The sequence below is a fragment of the Eurosta solidaginis genome, chromosome 2 (assembly GCF_040869045.1).
Source record: "Eurosta solidaginis isolate ZX-2024a chromosome 2, ASM4086904v1, whole genome shotgun sequence".
In the NCBI taxonomy this organism is placed as follows: domain Eukaryota; kingdom Metazoa; phylum Arthropoda; class Insecta; order Diptera; family Tephritidae; genus Eurosta; species Eurosta solidaginis.
Genome location: NC_090320.1, coordinates 200,104,390 through 200,125,399, shown reverse-complemented (window position 1 = coordinate 200,125,399; position 21,010 = coordinate 200,104,390). Strand labels below are relative to the sequence as shown.

Sequence of the window (21,010 nt, the reverse complement as noted above, 5' to 3'; positions counted from 1 at the left end):
AGTCCAAAGTAGCATTTGTTGGCAAGAGTGATGCTTCAAACCCATCTTTGGCGCTTCTTTTTCCAATTTGGAGTAAGCAGAACTAACGTTGAGGCCGATGTTATCAATGTCATCAGCATACGCCAGTAATTGCACACTTTTATAAAATATTATTCCAGAGCGGTTAAGTTCTGCAGCTAGTATAATTTTCTCCAGCATCAAATTAAAGAAATCGCACGATAGGGGGTCACCCTGCCTGAAACCTCGTTTAGTTTCGAACGGCGGAGAGGTCCTTCCCAAGTCTGACTGAGCTGATGATGTTGCTCAACGTCATTTTGCACAGCGGAAACTAAATTCAGGCATAGCGGCATAGTTATAGGCAGCGCCTTTTCGTGCTGTCGAAGGCGGCTTTAAAATCGACGAAGAGGTGATGTGTGTCGATTCTTTTTTCGCGGGTTTTTGGTGCATTGTGAAAATCTGGTCGATGGTAGATTTACCAGGTCTGAAGCCGCTCGTTTCATCCAAGTTAATTTGTTTTAATTATACATAGTTGTATTTATTTTTATTTAGTATTTTATGTGCTTTATACCTGCAAGAAAAGCTTATGCAATGCATTTGTTCAAAACTACCCGATTCCAATAGTTAAATATTTTTTCACATAAGCTTTTGTTGCTTATCCAACAATATGTATGTACATACTATATACACAAAATTGGCCAGAACTTATTCATTCATTCGAACGAACAACTTCTACGCCAACAACAACAGCCGAATGCCTCAAAATAAGCACAAAGCTCGGCAACCCCTGGATGTTTCCAAAATTTTGTGTAAAATAAAAAAGAAAAACCAGTAAGGACGGAACTGTTTTCGGCTGTGCCGAAGACTTCATACCTTTCATGAATGGGGCTGAGCAATAATCTTATCCCATTCGTAATCTCCAAATAATGCGCTGTATAAGATAAGAAATATATAGTGAACAGATGTACATACCTAAACGATTTTAAGATAAATAAAAAAATGGCAAAAAACCCCCTTATCTGAACGATCAGTTGTATGGGATATATATTATATATAGCTCCGATCGAAATGTTTTTTATAGGAAATCTTCTATGATATATTAAAATATATATCACCGAGTTTCACGTTTATACTTTCTAAATTAAGGGAGAAATGGCCAAAAATCTTTCTATCTGAACGATCGGTTGTATGGAATATAACTATATATAGCTCCGATCAAAGTGATTTTTTCAGGATATCTTCTATGATATATTAGAATATATATCACCGAGTTTCACGTTTATACTTTCTAAATTGCGGCAGGAATGACCAAAATCGACTTATCTGAACGATCGGTTGTATGGGAGATATATGTTATAGTGGTCCGATCCTACCGGATCCGACAAATGTCTAATATAATACAAAAATACATCCTTGTGCCAAATTTCATTGATATATCTCAAAATTTGAGGGACTAGTTTGCGTTCAAACAGACAGACGGACGGACATGGCTATATCAACTCAGTTCGTCGCCCTGATCAATTCGGCGTACTTAATGGTGAGTCTATCTTCTATATTTCTCAACGTTACAAACATCGGACCAAAGTTAATATACCAATTCATGTTCATGAAAGGTATAAAAAAACATGAATAGAAAAAAAAGTGTGCACAAAAAATACTAATATTACCAGATAAGTAAATGTGCATGTATTCGAACTAAAACAAAAAAAAATAGCCGACTAATGAACGAAATAAACCAAAGGTCCATATGAGAGAATTATGTAACCAAGTACTTATTTAGTATTTTCCAATACTCGCATGCAGGTTATAAACTTTTATGGCATGTTTGCTAGTAAGCTATTTAAACTTCCCTACATACATACATATGTACATATGGCTGATATGGTTACCGGAATTGTATGGAGTATGAAAAACATGCCGATAATGAGGCGTTGATAACGGTAAAACATATTACAATTAACGAAAGTCGTCAAACAGATATGGGGTGTAGAAATGTGAATAATTATTTGGTATACATTTTTCCGAATAATTACAACGAAACGTCAAAACTTAAGTTAAGAAGCTACAAATTACTTAAATAGTTTTGGGGTGGGGCCAAATGGTGAAAGTATAAAGCGAACCTTTAAGGTGTTTTGTCAGCTGTGTATTGTGTGACTGATGAAACATAAGATGTGTGAGTAAATGTTGGGCATGTGAGTAGTTCAGATATTTTTGGTATTTTTGGCTTACACTTAACTGGGTCCTTAGGACTATTGATAAGATAAATATGTACAATTTATTATATTTTTACAACATTTAAATATAAGGAGATGGAAAATTAAAAAAAAAAACAATTAATAGCTTTCATATCAGTAGTATATTGGGGTGGTCCCTAAAAAACTAAATTCAAGATGTTTTTGCATTCTCATCCCTTCATCCAGTGTAGAAGCAACTTTGAAATGGGCCCGAAATTTATCTGAAACAGATTAGAACGGAATATCAGTTTGAGCCCTCCACGACGGATATGAAATTATATGAGTTAGTAACTTTGTGCTATTTATGAGCTCATTTGTTTTCAAAACTTAAATTTTTTTGGTCAAAATTGAAGTGCATTATAGCATTTTCAGGTCAAATGAAACTTTTTTCAAGTCAAATGAAACTTTTTTCATTTTAAATGAAACTTTTTTCATTTCAAATGAACCTTTTTTCATTTTAAATGAAACTTTTTTCAAGTCAAATGAAACCATACTACTAAGGTAATTGTCAATATATTTATATCGTACTTTATAACGCTAAGTATTTATCAAATTTTTCTTTAAGACAACTATTTCTAATTAGCCACATTGAAGGAAAAATTTTTGCTTAAATTTTCTTTGTGAATTTAAGCTGCAGTTAAGGTGGGCTTAGTTTAGCCTTGCCTTTTGATCGTTTAAATTTTTAATAGATAAAGTAGCAGGGTTATACGCTAGGCAACTTATATACTACAGTTTAACCACCCACTCTTATATATAAAGCACATTCTTCTTCTTTTAGTAGGTCATGAAAAAACCCTTAAAAATCAAAGTCAAAAAAAGTAAAAAAAAAATGAAATTTCGCAGGCTCGAAAATTATTTGTTTGGGTATGCGTAGTGAAACTTTTTTCCTTACCCTATCCTATCGAAAAATCGATGGCGCGATATCGGTTAATAAATCGAACCATTCTAATATATATATTCTAAGTATTACATTTAAATACAATATACAATGAAAAATAATGGAATAAAAACAAATATACATGTTTTCAAAGGCCCAAACGAGTGAAGTGCAATGTATTGTTATGTTTTTCAGCATAGTTAAAAAAGATCTCTCCACAGTCCACATGCTCTACTATATAGTTGGTAAAAGTAATATTTCTCTCAATACATTGCTATCGTTCTATGTTGTTTGGTAAGACGTTAGTCAAAGAGAAAACATAATACAGAGGATTCAACCGATGTTTAGTTGGTGTCAGACAGTGAATAAGAAATACGCTCACATCATGCTCTTTGGTTCCTTCTATTTGTTCTCTACGTTGCTTTATTCCTACGTTATTAACGAAGTATATGTAGAAGAAGAATGTGCTATTATTAATAAGATTGTCACGTACACGTACATTTGTGGATCCGCCCCTTTGCGCGAACAAGGTGGAATTGCCCCAGCTAGCTCAGTACATGGAGTCGCGGTTCTGAACGCTTTTTCCACCTTGATGCAGGGCGGATGTCACAATCATATTAATCATTTCCTCTCTCACCTCACCCCACAAGAAGCCCACCCTTCCTTGGACCGCTCGCTTTCCATCGCTCTGCAGGTCCCCTTATCTTACCTTTGCTCCACTCCGTTCCAAGTAAAAAATATAGGTGCTTATTTTAAGTGGGTGGTTAAACTGTAGTATATAAGTTGCCTAGCGTATAACCCTGCTACTTTATCTATTAAAAATTTAAACGATCAAAAGGCAAGGCTAAACTAAGCCCACCTTAACTGCAGCTTAAATTCACAAAGAAAATTTAAGCAAAAATTTTTCCTTCAATGTGGCTAATTAGAAATAGTTGTCTTAAAGAAAAATTTGATAAATAGTTAGCGTTATAAAGTACGATATAAATATATTGACAATTACCTTAGTAGTATGGTTTCATTTGACTTGAAAAAAGTTTCATTTGAAATGAAAAAAGTTTCATTTAAAATGAAAAGTTTCATTTAAAATGAAAAAAGTTTCATTTAAAATGAAAAAAGTTTCATTTGACTTGAAAAAAGTTTCATTTGACCTGAAAATGCTATAATGCACTTAAATTTTGACCAAAAAAATTTAAGTTTTGAAAACAAATGAGCTCATAAATAGCACAAAGTTACTAACTCATATAATTTCATATCCGTCGTGGAGGGCTCAAACTGATATTCCGTTCTAATCTGTTTCAGATAAATTTCGGGCCCATTTCAAAGTTGCTTCTACCTGATTATAGATCATTTCAGACCTATTTCGAAACCATTTCGCATCATTTAGGGATCACTAAGGGACATTCTTGGAACGATTTCATTTTCATAATTTCGGGACTATCTCCGCATAATTTCAGTGCTGTTTACATGATAATTTTTAGACTACTTTGGGGTCCTATTAAGGTGGCAGACACACTATAGCAAACAACAATATTATATATTAAATAATTTATACCTCATTTATTGGCAATTTAATACCGCAAAACAAAATTTAAAGCTGCGTCCGGTTCCGAGAAACGGGAGTGTCTGCTAGCTTAAGACTCAAGCCAGCAGACACTTCGTGAAAACACGACCTACGACTTCCGAACGACTTGGATAATTGATATTACATTTATTGGCAATATAGTACCGCAAAAAAAATTTAAAGCTGCGTCCGGTTCCGAGAAACGGGAGTGTCTGCTAGCTTAAGACTCAAGCCAGCAGACACTTCGTGAAAACACGACCTACGACTTCCGAACGACTTGGATAATTGATATTACATTTATTGGCAATTTAGTACCGCAAAAAAAAATTTAAAGCTGCGTCCGGTTCCAAGAAACGGGAGTGTTTGCTAGCTTAAGACTCAAGCCAGCAGACACTTCGTGAAAACACGACCTACGACTTCCGAATGACTTGGATAATTGATATTACATTTATTGGCAATTTAATACCGCAAACAAAAATTTAAAGCTGCGTCCGGTTCCGAGAAACGGGAGTGTCTGCTAGCTTAAGACTCAAGCCAGCAGACACTTCGTGAAAACACGACCTACGACTTCCGAACGACTTGGATAATTGATATTACATTTATTGGCAATTTAGTACCGCAAAAAAAAATTTAAAGCTGCGTCCGGTTCCGAGAAACGGGAGTGTCTGCTAGCTTAAGACTCAAGCCAGCAGACACTTCGTGAAAACACGACCTACGACTTCCGAACGACTTGGATAATTGATATTACATTTATTGGCAATTTAGTACCGCAAAAAAAAATTTTAAGCTGCGTCCGGTTCCAAGAAACGGGAGTGTTTGCTAGCTTAAGACTCAAGCCAGCAGACACTTCGTGAAAACACGACCTACGACTTCCGAATGACTTGGATAATTGATATTACATTTATTGGCAATTTAATAGCGCAAACAAAAATTTAAAGCTGCGTCCGGTTCCGAGAAACGGGAGTGTCTGCTAGCTTAAGACTCAAGCCAGCAGACACTTCGTGAAAACACGACCTACGACTTCCGAACGACTTGGATAATTGATATTACATTTATTGGCAATTTAGTACCGCAAAAAAAAATTTAAAGCTGCGTCCGGTTCCGAGAAACGGGAGTGTCTGCTAGCTTAAGACTCAAGCCAGCAGACACTTCGTGAAAACACGACCTACGACTTCCGAACGACTTGGATAATTGATATTACATTTATTGGCAATTTAGTACCGCAAAAAAAAATTTTAAGCTGCGTCCGGTTCCAAGAAACGGGAGTGTTTGCTAGCTTAAGACTCAAGCCAGCAGACACTTCGTGAAAACACGACCTACGACTTCCGAATGACTTGGATAATTGATATTACATTTATTGGCAATTTAGTACAGCAAAAAAAAATTTAAAGCTGCGTCCGGTTCCGAGAAACGGGGTGTCTGCTAGCTTAAGACTCAAGTCAGCAGACACTTCGTGAAAACACGACCTACGACTTTCGAACGACTTGGATAATTGATATTACATTTATTGGCAATTTAATACTTCTTGACAACACGACGTACAGCTCCCTAACGACTACAATAATTTATACCTTATTTATTGCCTAAATGTTTCGTTGTCCTGAAAAATATTTTCACTATACCAAAAGGAAAAATTAAATTTTATATTTTGCCGACCCTAATAAATATAAATTATAACTTTCTAAAATCAATGAGTTGCATGTTACTGATTACTCAAAACTTAGCAACACTTAACTTGACTTAGAAGTCTGTTGAATTTTGATTTTCTATGTAAGTTCTAAGTGACGTTTACATTTTTAGATGCCATTTATTTGTTACCATTTCATTTTGACATACAGATTGACACTTATTGATTATGATGCCAGATTGTATGGGCTAAGTGGAGTATAATCGGTGCTAAATTGCCAAGTTTACGCCAAGTCAAGTCAAGTCTATGCTAAGTATCAGTAATGGGCCCTTAAGTCTGAAGCCAGCAGACGCTTCGCGAAAACACGTATGAACATACATGCATACATACATATGTACACATGTACAATGTACATGTTACCACGTATACAATGATTTAAGTAATGCGTAAATTTAGTTGCATCAATATGTTGATTGTTTTTGTGTTGATGTTCGCAACTATAACGGTTTATGAAATACATGTCGGTCTTCTTTCTTTCGAAAATCAGAGAAAAGTTTGTGCATATATCGTATTTGTATTTTCCCGCTTGCGCGCAGGATTTCTGATAACGGGTACATATGTGCTTTAGGGTGTGCCTAGAAAAACAACTTTTCAATTTCCATCCTCTCATATGTTTCTATTTTATTAAAAACAAAAAACCCTCACCAAAGATGGGTCCTATAACTCCACTCTACAGGGTACGATATTTTTATTTTATTTTCCCATTTCGTTAACATGGGAACAACTATTTTTTGTCCAAACTTGAATTTACTCAACTTTTTACGAAAATCTTTTATGTGCCGTTTTGCCTAGTTTTGAGGTCTTGTACAGGTTACAAAAAGTTTTTATGATTTTTTTCTAATCATATCATTTGAAAACACTCTTAATGTATTGCGACCTTAATTACGAATTTATGTTATTATTATATTGTTTTAGTTATGGCTATGTGAATTTATGCTTTATCATTTCAATACACTTTTTAAGTGTGAAATAACTGTTTACACAATTTCGTCAAACAACACAACTTCAAATGGCCACGACTTTTGGACAAAATCGTAATTAAGATCTCAATATATTAAAGAGTGGTTATAAATGATATGATTAGAGAAAAAAATCATACAAATTGTTTGAAGCCTGTACAAGACCTTAAAACCCGGCGGGTAATCCGTTTTTCGGGTACCACTTAGGGTGGAGTAATAGGACCAAACTTTGGTGAGGGTTTTATTTTTACATCAAATTGAAACATTTCAGAGGATAGAATTTGGACAAAATTTTTTTTCGAACCACCCTAATATGAACTTTTTCATATGTACCCATTAGCGCAGAAATCCTGCGCGCATGCCATTTGAAACATATCGAAATACAAACTTTTCTCTGATTTTCGAAAAATAGTAGAGCGAGATGTATTTTAGAAACCGTTATAGTAGCAAACATATCAGTTTGTGCTAACACATACACAATCAACATATTCATGCAACTAAATTTACTCATTACTCAAATCATTTGTAGTAAGTATGCTCGCTACCTTGAATGTATGTTCCAGCGTTGCCACTCGCGCAATTTTTTTTGTTCCTAAAGTGTATCATTCCTGAAAAAATGTATCAATTCGTTTTAATAGATTGATACATAGTTTTTGAGTCATTTCGTCTGAGTTTTATATAATGTGTGAAACAAAATTTTGAAATTAATAATATTTAAAACAAAACATCACCGCACTATTTTGGCTAAACGGATCACACAACTGAATTTTATAAAATTTTACCAACGCTCAGTTTTAAATAAATGTCGCTGTTATAAAGGTTTTTCTATTTAACATATCGAAACGCGTTTATTTAAACGGAATTATTGTTTATACGTTTCTTAATAAACACTACTTATTTGAAACAAAATAATTATGTAGAAGAAATACGGTTTATCTATATATATAATATAGATATAAAGTAAAAAATAAATATCATTCTAAAATTTGATTTACTATAAAACTGCATATTCAAACATTTTTTAGAAATCTTACTGAAAATTTGTAGTTCCCGTGACAGTGACAGAGGTTGAATCTTCCAGAATAAAAATGTATACATTTAAGATTTTTTGTATCTTTGTATCCACTCATTAAAATGTATTCAAATGTATACAATTGTATCCAAACGGCAACCCTGGCATGCACATTGTAGATATCTGTTTTCATATGTACGCACTAGGGTAGATCTCCTGCTATCTCATGCTATTAGAAAATATTGTTTAGGACAACGAAAAATTTAGCCTGTCAAAATTGCAGGTTTTAATTTTAATGTTAAGAGGTGCATCATGCGAATCTAGTTTTCTCTAACAAATTACATGGGGAATTTTTATTCGACGTGTACCTACGCTTTAATGACGTTTACTTAATGATCCGGTCTTATAGCGTTTTCTTTTCTGACAAAAGTGTTATGATTTTTGTACGCGGCGCAAGAGTTGTAAATATATTTTTTTCTAATTGATATTAGAGAAAAATTGTAAGTTTACAAACGGCGATGGTTACTAGGACATGTTTCTGAATTTCACTTCTTCATCAGCTAGCTTTTCGGGAGCTGAGCGTTGTCAATTACAAAAACCATTGTATAAAGCAATATGAGCAAAGCTCGCTAATTAAATACATATGATCTTATTGATATAATAGTAACAGCGGAAGTATTAAAAACAAATACTGTAAAAGTCCGAACAAATGTTACTAAGCTTTCAAAAGCGCGCCTAAAAATCATATCCACACCATTAGGAATAAACTACATACAGAGTGTATGTGCCTACATTGGGATCAAAAGGAATATAAACAAAAATGCAACTCTTAGAGACCAATTGTACAGAGAACAACGGGACATTCATATGGCTTAGCAGCTAAAGGCTTGCACTGATATGAATGTTGGAGATTCGAGTTCAACGCTCAGCTCCCGAAAAGCTAGCTGATGAAGAAGTGAAATTCAGAAACATGTCCTAGTAACCATCGCCGTTTGTAAACTTACAATTTTTCTCTAATATCAATTACAAAAACCATTATATAAAGCAATATGAGCAAAGCTCGCTAATCAAATACATATGATTATATTTTTTTCTATTCTAAAAAGCAGGTAACGCCTTTGCGGGGTATTTCGTTCTTTTGTGTAATTGTTGCCTGCTCGCAACGCAAAAGCGTTACACTTTTACCCTGCAAAAAATGGCGGTGTGGCAGTACAACCCTGCTTAACCAGCTGATCGTGGCAATTTATTTTCATAACTTCACAAATTTTTAGCGACGAAAATTGAAATGAAGGAAATAATTCTGTGTGCGTTTTTGAAAATCAGCTAATATACGGGGTAGCCATTTATGTTCTTTGCATGCACTATAAATGTTGAAAATTTTCTGGGGTAGGAGTAACTCTATTAAGGCTTTACCATTTACTTAGAAAAACATTTATTTCAGAAAAGAAAACTCTATTATTCTCCTGTAATATATGGCAAAAGTGCGTAAGTTAGTCTTAACATTTTTTTTTAATCAACACGGATTCTCAGCTGCTTGAAACTCACACTTTGTCTTACTCAAATTTAATTGGCTTCAACACTGCATAACCAGAATCGTTCTTAAGAGCCTAAGTCAATGGTTCAAAGTTTAGGTAAAATATGCAGATCTTTGCATTTGGGGTTGACATTCAACCCAGAATATCTTACAAACGATTCGTCCTAGTGAAAAATCACTTTAGACTTTTTTTGTAGATCGTCCAATTTTTTATACGAATGGGTATTGCTCATCATTTAAGACCCAGTCGTTAAAGCGCAGGTACACTTCAAATAAAACATCAAAACCTTCCGATATAATTTTGTATGGAGAAACTAAAATCGCGATGAGGCACTTCTTAAAATAAAAATTAAAAGCTGCGATTTTTAAGGACCATCTTTTTCGTTGTTCTCAACAACATTTTTACTATACCAAAAGAAAAAATTTTACTTTTTATATCTGGCCCATCCTAAAGAACATAAATTATGAAATACATCTTGCTCTTCTTTACTCTTCATATACATCTACACTTGTGGTTAAAAAAAATGCTTAGATAATGTTTAGGAGGTCCATCTAGCGGAAATTATTGAAGACTCGCAGCAGTGGTAAATAACTTGCTTCAAAACGGGTTGTTCTGAATAGCGGAGGCACGCACCTCTGTTGGTCATAGTGTATAACCTATAGCTAAATCGGTTACAATTAATAGTGGACACACACCCTTTTTCGGTCATAGAAGTGGAGAATGACGCAGAGATAAAACGGAGAGACATATTTCAGTTGCAACTGAGTATAATGCATACCGCAATTTAGCAGTACTAATTTTAGGCGCAAAAATTTCATAATAGATAAAATGACACCTTAAGCAGTCCATATGATGTTTGAGTGCATATGTATGTATAAAAACACAGCTATAATGTGAAAATCATACCATTTAGAATTTCACTGCTATTTTCGTGATCACAACTGTACATATGTACATACATGTTAGCGCGCATACTTGCTACACTACTGTTGCCAATTTGGTCCCTTCCAACCCCATTTGGCCCGTTGGTTCCTTTTTTCAATTTTGGTCCTTTTTAGGAAGTAACCACGATTTTGGTACTTTTCTTTCCTTTTCACTTAGGGAAAAATTCAAAATACTGCTCACAAAATTTGCCACACACTTGTTAACTCACATATAATTTTCAATTTACTTCAATGGAATTCTTAACCAGACCAAATCTAAATATTCTCGCGGAATTTTGTTCTCACGGATTTTTTATTCCCGCGGAAAAATTCCTCCAATTATGTTCTCCTAGGGAGAACAATAATTGGGGAATAGGAATTTCGAATTTTCGAAGTCAGCTGTTTTGCCAATTGAAATTTCGTTGCCAATTTCTTTTGTTTAAAAAATTGAAAAGTTTAATTAATGTTGCAAATTTGTTGGAAATTAAGAAATGAAATATAAACAATGCACAGTATTTATTGCATTTCATGTGGTATTCACTGAAATGAGTAATGAATTGGTGCCACAGCAACATCAACAGCGGAATATAAGAAGGAGACGGCCGCATAACACAAATCTGACGGAGTTGCCTGCTTTCATTCAGCAAAGCCACTTTCTGGCGGCGAAGTTGAGTTGAATTCGTCCTTCGTCATATGCCAAAATCTATTTAAGCCTTATTAGAAAATCCTTGCGCAATTTCTGGATGGCTGCATCAAATATGTATACCAAGAGCTCTACCGTTGCTTATGATATACTTTTCGACTTAAAATAAAGAATATTGTGGTTGTAGTTGTTGTTCTATTAATTCTATTCTATTTTGATGCATTCCCTTTAATTTAACAAGTGAAAAAACTCCTATGAAATGGCAGAGAAATCTCCCTCTCCCTCACATTAATAATACCTACTTTTCTCCCATAACCGGTTTCCGCTTTTTCGAACATTATTCAGAATAGGAGGAAAGGGAGAAGTGAAAAAACTCACAAGGAATTTTTATTTAGAATACGAGGAATGGGAGAAGGGAAAAAACTCGCACGGAATTTTCGTTTAGAATTGGGCTGAACATAAAAATTGCTCAGTCAACAAAATGTAACAGAACAATGACATTTCACCAACGAGATAATTTAGGAGAGGCATTAAAAAGAGATGTGTTGGATCCTTGGGCAAACACATTGTCATTAACTTTGGTGAAAGACATAGGCTTATCCTAGAAATGTGGAAATGTTATACCTAAATAATTAACGTAGTATTTGTATACTTTTAATATTTCTTTTCTATTTATTAATTAAAACTCAGCTGGTGGTATCTATTTTTTGTAGGAAACCAAGGAAAAATCCTAAATTTTTGACATTTCACAACGAAACGACACTCTAGTAAATTGCCGAATTGTTTGTATAACAATAAACTAAAAGAAAAATTTGGCCCTTTTTTGAGATTTGGTCCTTTTTTCGATGAATTTTGGTCCCAAATGAAAACATGATGTGGAAACCGTGCTTACTACAAATGATTTAAGTAATGGCTTCAGACTTAAGGGCCCATTACTGATACTTAGCATAGACTTGATTTGACTTGGCGTAAACTTGGCAATTTAGCACCGATTATACTCCACTTAGCGCATACACTCTGGCATCATAATCAATAAGTGTCAATCTGTATGTCAAAATGAAATGGAAACAAATAAATGGCATCTCAAAATGTAAACGTCACTTAGAACTTACATAGAAAATCAAAATTCAACAGACTTCTAAGTCAAGTTAAGTGTTGCTAAGTTTTGAGTAATCAGTAACATGCAACTCACTGATTTTCGAAAGTTATAATTTATATTTATTAGGGTCGGCAAAATATAAAATTTAATTTTTCCTTTTGGTATAGTGAAAATATTTTTCAGGACAACGAAACATTTAGGCAATAAATAAGGTATAAATTATTGTAGTCGTTAGGGAGCTGTACGTCGTGTTGTCAAGAAGTATTAAATTGCCAATAAATGTAATATCAATTATCCAAGTCGTTCGGAAGTCGTAGGTCGTGTTTTCACGAAGTGTCTGCTGGCTTGAGTCTTAAGCTAGCAGACACTCCCGTTTCTCGGAACCGGACGCAGCTTTAAATTTTTTTTGCGGTATTAAATTGCCAATAAATGTAATATCAATTATCCAAGTCGTTCGGAAGTCGTAGGTCGTGTTTTCACGAAGTGTCTGCTGGCTTGAGTCTTAAGCTAGCAGACACTCCCGTTTCTCGGAACCGGACGCAGCTCTAAATTTTTGTTTGCGGTATTAAATTGCCAATAAATGTAATATCAATTATCCAAGTCGTTCGGAAGTCGTAGGTCGTGTTTTCACGAAGTGTCTGCTGGCTTGAATCTTAAGCTAGCAGACACTCCCGTTTCTCGGAACCGGACGCAGCTTTAAATTTTTTTTTGCGGTACTAAATTCCCAATAAATGTAATATCAATTACCCAAGTCGTTCGGAAGTCGTAGGTCGTGTTTTCACGAAGTGTCTGCTGGCTTGAGTCTTAAGCTAGCAGACACTCCCGTTTCTCGGAACCGGACGCAGCTTTAAATTTTTTTTTGCGGTACTAAATTGCCAATAAATGTAATATCAATTATCCAAGTCGTTCGGAAGTCGTAGGTCGTGTTTTCACGAAGTGTCTGCTGGCTTGAGTCTTAGGCTAGCAGACACTCCCGTTTCTCGGAACCGGACGCAGCTTTAAATTTTTGTTTGCGGTATTAAATTGCCAATAAATGTAATACCAATTATCCAAGTCGTTCGGAAGTCGTAGGTCGTGTTTTCACGAAGTGTCTGCTGGCTTGAGTCTTAAGCTAGCAGACACTCCCGTTTCTCGAAACCGGACGCAGCTTTAAATTTTTTTTGCGGTACTAAATTGCCAATAAATGTAATATCAATTATCCAAGTCGTTCGGAAGTCGTAGGTCGTGTTTTCACGAAGTGTCTGCTGGCTTGAGTCTTAAGCTAGCAGACACTCCCGTTTCTCGGAACCGGACGCAGCTTTAAATTTTTTTTGCGGTACTAAATTGCCAATAAATGTAATATCAATTATCCAAGTCGTTCGGAAGACGTAGGTCGTGTTTTCACGAAGTGTCTGCTGGCTTGAGTCTTAAGCTAGCAGACACTCCCGTTTCTCGGAACCGGACGCAGCTTTAAATTTTTTTTTGCGGTACTAAATTGCCAATAAATGTAATATCATTTATCCAAGTCGTTCGGAAGTGGTAGGTCGTGTTTTCACGAAGTGTCTGCTGGCTTGAGTCTTAAGCTAGCAGACACTCCCGTTTCTCGGAACCGGACGCAGCTTTAAATTTTTTTTTGCGGTACTAAATTGCCAATAAATGTAATATCAATTATCCAAGTCGTTCGGAAGACGTAGGTCGTGTTTTCACGAAGTGTCTGCTGGCTTGAGTCTTAAGCTAGCAGACACTCCCGTTTCTCGGAACCGGACGCAGCTTTAAATTTTTTTTGCGGTACTAAATTGCCAATAAATGTAATATCAATTATCCAAGTCGTTCGGAAGTGGTAGGTCGTGTTTTCACGAAGTGTCTGCTGGCTTGAGTCTTAAGCTAGCAGACACTCCCGTTTCTCGGAACCGGACGCAGCTTTAAAATTTTTTTGCGGTACTAAATTGCCAATAAATGTAATATCAATTATCCAAGTCGTTCGGAAGACGTAGGTCGTGTTTTCACGAAGTGTCTGCTGGCTTGAGTCTTAAGCTAGCAGACACTCCCGTTTCTCGGAACCGGACGCAGCTTTAAATTTTTTTTTGCGGTACTAAATTGCCAATAAATGTAATATCAATTATCCAAGTCGTTCGGAAGTGGTAGGTCGTGTTTTCACGAAGTGTCTGCTGGCTTGAGTCTTAAGCTAACAGACACTCCCGTTTCTCGGAACCGGACGCAGCTTTAAATTTTTTTTTGCTGTACTAAATTGCCAATAAATGTAATATCAATTATCCAAGTCGTTCGGAAGACGTAGGTCGTGTTTTCACGAAGTGTCTGCTGGCTTGAGTCTTAAGCTAGCAGACACTCCCGTTTCTCGGAACCGGACGCAGCTTTAAATTTTTTTTTGCGGTACTAAATTGCCAATAAATGTAATATCAATTATCCAAGTCGTTCGGAAGTGGTAGGTCGTGTTTTCACGAAGTGTCTGCTGGCTTGAGTCTTAAGCTAGCAGACACTCCCGTTTCTCGGAACCGGACGCAGCTTTAAATTTTTTTTTGCGGTACTAAATTGCCAATAAATGTAATATCAATTATCCAAGTCGTTCGGAAGTCGTAGGTCGTGTTTTCACGAAGTGTCTGCTGGCTTGAGTCTTAAGCTAGCAGACACTCCCGTTTCTCGGAACCGGACGCAGCTTTAAATTTTTGTTTGCGGTATTAAATTGCCAATAAATGTAATACCAATTATCCAAGTCGTTCGGAAGTCGTAGGTCGTGTTTTCACGAAGTGTCTGCTGGCTTGAGTCTTAAGCTAGCAGACACTCCCGTTTCTCGGAACCGGACGCAGCTTTAAATTTTTTTTTGCGGTACTAAATTGCCAATAAATGTAATATCAATTATCCAAGTCGTTCGGAAGTCGTAGGTCGTGTTTTCACGAAGTGTCTGCTGGCTTGAGTCTTAAGCTAGCAGACACTCCCGTTTCTCGGAACCGGACGCAGCTTTAAATTTTTTTTTGCGGTCCTAAATTGCCAATAAATGTAATATCAATTATCCAAGTCGTTCGGAAGACGTAGGTCGTGTTTTCACGAAGTGTCTGCTGGCTTGAGTCTTAAGCTAGCAGACACTCCCGTTTCTCGGAACCGGACGCAGCTTTAAATTTTTTTTTGCGGTATTAAATTGCCAATAAATGAGGTATAAATTATTTAATATATAATATTGTTGTTTGCTATAGTGTGTCTGCCACCTTAATAGGACCACTACTTTGGAGCTACTTCAGAATCATTTCGGCACTATTTCGAAACAGGCTTGGGTATATTTTACCGATAATTTCAAAATAGTTTCGGGGTTTTTCGGGTTCGTTTCTTGAACTTTTCGGGGCTATTTTGGGACATGAAATTTCTTACGGTATAGTTCTTGGATTTTTAGGAATAGTCCCCACTATTTCGGGATTGTGTTTGGGACACTTTCGACGCTTTTTTTGGAATCGTTTTCAGGATTGTGTTGGAGAACATTACCGCAATTTTTCTGTATTATTTTGAAACGTTTCGGGATTGTGTTTGGAATCATTTTAGAGCTATTTTGATTGTTCAAAGAGTTGCCTATTGCGGTACTACTTTGCATTATTTCGGTACTTTTTCGGGTATTTTAGGAATATTTAGGAAAAGTTTCGGAGTTATGCTAGAGATTATTTCGAGTAGAGCTCTTTGTACCCAATCGACTATTCGAAAAATCGAATCTTCAGCTCATATGTCATTTACATTGCCACTCTCAGCATGCTCGGAACTAGGAGAAAAAATCCATATCCAGCTACACTTTTCAAATTGCATGCCATGTTGAAACCAAATACCATCTAGTCGATTTTCAAGGAAAACAAAACTTGCTACTCGACTAATCTATTAGCCGAATAATCGATTTAAACAAGAGCCCTAATTTCGAGATCATTTTGGAACTGTTTAAAGATGATTTTGCTTCAAGTAACATGTGGGTAGAAACGTCTTTGGTCTGTATTTTTAAAAAGTGTGAATTAACCTTCAAACGTCACATGTCAAAATTTCATGTAATTTCGTTCATTTTTCATCAAGTTACAGCGATTTAAGTGAAGCAACATTTATTATTTTTTTGATAGGAAAAAAATATCGTTCAAGCTTAGCAATGGTTTGGAAAGTGTTATGGGGACTCTGTTCCGCCAAAATTAAGAATTTGGTATTGGTATACTGAAATTAAACGCCGTGGTACAGACACCGAAGATGCACCACGCTCTGGTCGTTTACTCCAGAAAATATACAAAAATTTATGGAAATTGTTCGGTATGATCGTTAAATGAAGTTGAGTGGCTGACATCTTAAAGATATGAAAAGAACGCGTGCATCGTATTTTACACGATTTCTTGTGTATGAGATAGCTGTTTTCCAAATGGGTGGCCACGTTTGCTCTCTCACAAGTCGTTCGTAACAATGAAAAAATTGTGTGAAATGGCCAACAAACGAGCTCCGTGGAAAAAGATTTTGGTCAGATGAAAAAGTGATAGGCGAAACTGAAGCGTATTTTGAGGGCCTTGACAAATCGTACTACAAAATAGGTATTGAAATGTTATAGAAGCGGTGGACTGGTTGTATCAATCTCAAAGGGACTCTATTGATGAATTAAGTCGAATTGAAGAATATTTGTGATCCCTGCGGGACTGTTTTTAACTTCATTCCAGTATTGTTTTAGGGATCATCTCGCTACTGATTAGTGATCGTTTCAAGATCATTTCAGAACTATGTATTTTTAGATCATTTTATGCCTATCTCCGAAGCATTTCGGAATTTTTCTTACTATCATTTTGCGAATGCTTGGGATCAATTTGGGACCCTTTCGGATTTATTATCTAGAAAATTCCGGGACTGTTTGTTTGGATTATAATTGGAACTGTCACTAGATGGTGCTGTTGTTTTCGTAGCGGTAAAGACACGCTCCAAAGATTTTCGAGAGTGTTATTTTGTTGTTGTTGTTGTAGCAGCGAAGACGCTCCACGAAGGTTTTATAGAGTACTATCGATGTTGGGGGTCCTTTGCCGGATATAGATCCGGTACGTTCCGGTTACAAGCACCATTAAGGTATAAGCCCGACCATCTCGAGACCAATTAATATGACACATTGCACCTTTTACGTCATACCGACCCATACCTTCTATTTTCAATAGGAACCAGTGCCGCGGCTGCTAAAGAAGCAAGATTCGCCACGGGTAGGTGAGTCCAAATGCTACAAATTGCGGTGGCATCCCCTGAATCATTTGGGTATTTTAGTTGTTGGGGGTATTACTAGATGCTCGGTTCTCTTTGGGTACAGTTTTTTTTTTTTTTTCTTTAAATCGTTGCAACTCTGAACCTGTTCGAGCTAAGCAATAATATTTGGTAATAATATTTGATTATACACATAGATTGACATCCAAGCAATATCGGGGTTTAAGTTCAAAAGAAAACTACTTAAGCAAACTCATCATGTACGAACGGGTTGTTATATTATCAAACTTACCTTAGAAGATGTTGGTGCTAATTTTCAATTCTCCCACGAAAAACTCTATAACTGCTACTAGTGAGCACAAATTTTCTGTTTTTTTTTTTATTGATTGCGAACTCGTTGCCGCACACAAACTGTGAATTGTTTTGTTTCCTTTAAAGCTTGAATAAAAATTTAAGTTTATATGACAGATTTTTTTACGTTTTCGTCGTATGATGATGTTGGTTGCGCTGCGTTCAAATCTTAATTTAGTAATTCAATTATATGTTTATGATTCGTATTTTTTAGGCCAATGGATCTTGCTTTCATTAGATTTGTGTTTATGGGATTTATTTTCGTACACGCTCTACGCGTGTCTTCTACGTAATCGTACACTAACACGCGATATTTTTTCTTTCTATTTTTATAAACGAATTTTTCTTATTTTTTTTCGACCAATACGCTTTTGTGTTGTGTTTGGTGCTTTGGATGTTTATGCTTTTGTTTCGAATTCGTTCTTCAGTTTTTGAGTTTACCTCCACAGTGACCACAAACTTAAATTTTATTTTCTGTGTGTTTTCCTGTGAAATACAATAGAATTTAGTGGGTATTTTTGGTTTTTGCAGTTGTTTTTGCATTATGGCAGAGCGTTTACTTGGATAAAGGAGAAAAAAGTGGCACAACAAGTTTCTACATATAACGTCTTTTGAAATTTGGGAACTTTAGGTATTTAGGTATATCTCGAGAGCAGAGTGGATTACTGCATCTATCCTGCGATATTATTAGCCTTAAAAAATAAATGTAAGGCGCGATAACCTCCGAAGTGATTTTAGACTGAGCTTCTCGTGACCTACTTGTTTTATGCCGACTCCGAACAGCATCTGCAAGGCAGATGAGTTTTAAATGAGCGCTTTTCGTGGCAGAAGTACACTCGGAGTGCTTGCCAAACACTGCCGAGGGCGACCCCGTTAGAACAATTTTCTTCTAATTGAAAAAATTTATTTCTAAAATTTTGATGTTGCTTTGCCCGAGGGTGAACCCAGGATCTTCGGTGTGGTAAGCGGAGCACGCTACCAGCACACCACGGCGGCCACCAGATTATTAGTCTTGCAATTGATTTTTAAGTAATTTCCCGATGAACTTAATGCTTGAAACTTGAACAATATCTCAGTCTTTCATTTGGCGCTTTCAGCGATTACAATCGTTGCTCGGTGGGGTATTTGATCAATCTATCCGGCCAAAACTAAAACAGCAGTTATTTTTGTTAAAAAAAGTAGTTGTCTCACTTCATTGTTATGGAAGGAAATATTTGACAGCAAATTCATGGTGCTCCGAGCAGAACTACTATGGATCGAGTCCCCGGTTTCGGAGGGACCCGGGGTCATTTTTTGGCATTACATGAGATATGTATGTCAATAGGGGTATTTTACTCCGCATTTCTATTGTTACATTTAAGTAGGGTTGCCACTTAGGGTTGCCACTTCACCTCCTTTTTTAAATTTCTTTGTATATCCACTAACATCTCGGAAACGGATTAACTGATTTGAATCAAATCTGGTACATCGATACAGTATTACATTTTAAGACTTTTCACCTAGGTGTTGCCACTGAGGATGTTTACACAAGGTTGCCACCTTTTGCCAATAGGGGTATCAGTCTCTTACAAAATGGATCACCACTCAAAAAATCGCGGGTATGTGCAGCCGTTCTTGTTATTAAACATTGAAACAAACACAAGCTTATGTTTTGCCAAAAAATTACTGACAGGATATGCCATGAAAAAAAGATATATCTTTTTATTTGTAAGGTTTTTAAAAAATTTAATATTGAAAAGCAGTATTACAAGTAGAATAACTCAGTTAAAACATGCGGTATAAAAAATGTAACATATGAATTAAAAACACATTTACCTGTCCTAAAAGAAAATGTAACTAGATTTGATTAAGGCTAAACAAGTGAACAAGTATTTAGGTTTGAAGGGTATATTGCTTTTTAATCCAAAAATACATCGAACTGCACACAATTTTATACAACTTTAGATGTGCGCGGTTAGCTCCATTGACGTTGCAGATGGGTTTTGGGGTATGTATACTATTCAGTGGACATCTAGGAACGCCAGGGAGTATATTTAAAAAAAAAATTGGAATCTTTTGAAAAATCTACTTTTGGCCAGCTAGATTGATCAAATACCCCACAGTTCATTGATCAGTCATTGAGTGATAACTTTCTAAATGCACCGCTTAGTATTTTTGATCCACTCAACAGTTGAGATTTTACGTCAAATTACTGAGCATATTTTTTTTCGCTACATTCGCCCAACGTGTTTATTCGGCTATCTGACAGTTCTTTGACATTTAAAAATGTTGATTATGAATACAATTTTTCCCTTGTTATTATAGTGAGGAGTGAAAAATAGTTTAGATGCCCTTTTCCTTGAAATTTAATCATTTGGCAGTTGGCTCAACTAGACGTTCATAAACAAAAAACTTTCTATCACTCAGCTGATCGAAGCATGTTTGCACATCTATCAATAACAAGCAAGGCAGGCTAAGTTCGGGTGTAACCGAACATTACATACTCAGCTGAGAGCTTAGCTGCGTGGGGTCATAGGGTTTCGTATATGGTTTATAAGTGGTTTTTAATTCTATATCACATACGTTTGGGAAATATCGACCAAATTGTAGACCAAAGGCGACGTTTTTTAGAACGATTTTCCTTCATCCTTTGTCAAATAAGGGAAATTCACCATGTAGGGAAATGAACCTAGGGTAACCCTGGCATGTGTTTGTACGATATGGGTATCAAATTAAAGGTATTAATGAGGGTTTTAAAAGGGAGTGGCCCTTAGTTGTATATGTGAAGGCGTTTTCGAGATATCGACCAAAATGTGGACCAGGGTGACCCAGAATATCATCTGTCTGGGACCGCTAATTTATTTATATATGTAATAGTTACCACGAACAGTATTCCTGTCATGATTCCAAGGGCTTTTGATTTCGCAGAACTTTTTCTTCTACTTAATATTGTTACGAATATTAGCAACACT

General features: G+C 35.9%; 1 protein-coding gene across 7 annotated transcripts in view; it reads right to left on the bottom strand.

Moving 5' to 3' along the window:
* Nucleotides 1-21,010, bottom strand: part of sky (GTPase-activating protein skywalker) — a 424,014-nt gene that overhangs the window by 386,577 nt on the left and 16,427 nt on the right. For 6 of the 7 annotated variants that reach the window (XM_067766885.1, XM_067766884.1, XM_067766890.1 and 3 more), the window contains exon 2: nucleotides 18,001-18,545. The exons of the other annotated variant lie outside the window; for it this stretch is intronic. The gene's annotated coding sequence lies outside the window, so the exon portion shown is untranslated. The remainder of the gene's footprint in view (nucleotides 1-18,000; nucleotides 18,546-21,010) is intronic. 7 annotated transcript variants of the gene reach the window in all.